The sequence below is a fragment of the Otolemur garnettii genome, unplaced genomic scaffold (genome assembly GCF_000181295.1).
Source record: "Otolemur garnettii isolate 467f Iridium unplaced genomic scaffold, OtoGar3 scaffold00116, whole genome shotgun sequence".
NCBI classification, from domain to species: Eukaryota; Metazoa; Chordata; class Mammalia; order Primates; family Galagidae; genus Otolemur; species Otolemur garnettii.
Genome location: NW_003852511.1, coordinates 398,122 through 400,484, shown reverse-complemented (window position 1 = coordinate 400,484; position 2,363 = coordinate 398,122). Strand labels below are relative to the sequence as shown.

At 37.7% G+C, this 2,363-nt stretch overlaps 1 non-coding gene across 1 annotated transcript; it reads right to left on the bottom strand.

The window, feature by feature from the left end:
• Positions 1 to 752: 752 nt before the first annotated feature.
• On the bottom strand, positions 753 to 855 carry LOC111727668. Its single transcript, XR_002775160.1, has one exon. It is a non-coding gene; the product is annotated as a small nucleolar RNA U13 (small nucleolar RNA).
• Positions 856 to 2,363: the final 1,508 nt, after the last annotated feature.

Below are 2,363 nucleotides of genomic sequence, written 5' to 3'. Positions count from 1 at the left end.
AACCAAGAGCTATCATACTTGTTGTTATAATTATTGTTTACTTGTCTATTTTCTCAATTCAGCTACAAGTGGGCAGTGACCCTGTCTCTGTCATTTTTGTTCCCCGGCATCTTAGCTCAGTGCTTGGGACTATTTGTGAGTTCTCTATAAACATTCATTGGTTGGATGAACAGGATGAATGAATGAGCCAGAAATTGAAAGGTTTGTGTAGCCAGGGTTCTAGGTCCTATCACGGTCCTTCTTCTGGTGTTGAAAAGGCACTCATAACGGTTTCCATAGCACAAGCTTTTCCTCATGTATTATGTAGACATTGTGACCCTTGTCTACTGTGTGATCGTCTGAAAACCATCTTTTTGCCAGTCACCAATGTGTTTTTCCCTAGACCAAAAAATGAACTGTTTACATCTGCAAATGACCGATGAGCTACAGGATTCACACAACTTCACTGTAAGCATGGCTCTCAAGCATCTGTTTTGTAATGATGCAAATTGCTATAGGTACAGCCACTAGCAAAAGGAAATAGCAGAAAAACATACCTATATAGTAAAACTAGAAAGTCAGAGGCATGAGCCTTCTGATCTCAGAACTTAGGGTCATGGCTACCCTAAGTTCACGGGATGTCAAGGGATTGAGGAAGAGCAGATGGGGTGTTTTGAGCTTCATTGCTGAAGTTTTCTTGCTTCACCTAGGTTTTGGTGTATCATTATTTATACCCTTTTTGTGTTTTAAATATTTATTTTATCTTTTTCTCATGCCAGATAGTAATGTACAGATGTTGTAACCAGGTTGGAGGGAGGTGTATCTCACACATGAACTTGAAAACCCAGTCATCATGTTTCTGAGCCACAAAGCAATTTGTTTCAAATCTTAATAAATTGAAAGCAGTAGCCGAAGATCATGAAGACAGTTCAAAAATACAAATGGCCAATAAACACATGAAGAGATATTTAAGTCGGGAGGGAAAGGTGGTGGAGTGAGAGAAAGAAAGGCCTACCCAGCAGAAAGAAACCTTAGACAAAGCAGAGACAATAGCTCTACCAACAAGCAAGAGGAAGCAGAGGGGTCAAGGAGCACAAGGCAGTGAGTCAGCTCCACACTTGGCCTCCAGCTTCTTTCTTCCATGATTATGGTACATACAGTTGTATATCTTTACAGGGTATGTGTGATGTTTCGATACAGGAATACAAAGTGAATCAATTAAATCAGGGTAGTTGGGGTATCCATCACCTTAGACATTTATCATTTCTTGGTGTTAGTCTTTCCATTTCCATTCTTATTTTATTTTATTATGTTTTATCCGACTGTTTAAAAAATAAAATTTTATTAGATTTCTAAAATATTTTAGAATTTCAGATTAATATAAGGGTACATGCAATTACATTACATGTTTGCATTTTTTAGGTAAAGTCCAAGTTGCTGTTAGGCCTTTCACCCAGGAGGTGTGCCATATACTTCCACATTGTCACTTCTAGTTATTTTAAAGTATACCCCAACTTGTTGATTATAGTCACTTTGTTGTGCTTTCAAATATTGTTCATTCTATCTAAGTATATTTTTGCGCCTGTTAACCCTCTTCATTTTATTCCCCCTCCCTGAAACCCTTCCTAACCTTTGGGAGCTATCACTCTACTCTTTGTCTCCATGAGATCACTTGTTTTTAATATTTAGCTCCCACACATCAGTGAGAACATGGGGGATTTGTCTTTCTGTGTTTAGCTTATTTTACTTAATGTTCTTCAGTTCCATGCATGTTATTGCAAATGGCAGGATTTCCTTCTTTTTTGTGGTTATAGAATATCCTTTTATATATGCAATAGAACCTTCAGAGTTGACCACCTCCTTAAATTGACCTAATTTTCATAGGCTAGACATGCACCACGTGTACGTATCAGTACAGTAGGCCTAGTTCCTTATGTCGACAACCTCTGTGGTTCCTTGGATGGTCAACTTATAGAGCTTCTACTCTATATACCACAACTTCTTTATCCATTCATCCATTGATGAATACTTAGGTTGATTCCATGTCTTGGCTATTGTGAATAGTACTGTAATAAACATGGGAGTACAGATATCTTTTCAATATACTGAATTCCTCTCCTTCAGATATATGCACACCCAGCAGTGGGATTGCTGGGTCATACGGCAGTTTTATTTGTTGTTATTTTGAGGAATTTCTATGCAGTTCTCCATAGTGGTTGCACTAATTTTCATTCCCATTAACAGTGTACGAGGCCTTTTCTCTGCTTCCTCACCAGTATTTAATATTGCCTGTCTTTTTGATAAAAGCCATTTTAACTGGGGTGAGAAGATATCTCATTGTAGTTTTGATTTGCATTTCTTTGATGAATAATGACATTCAGCAT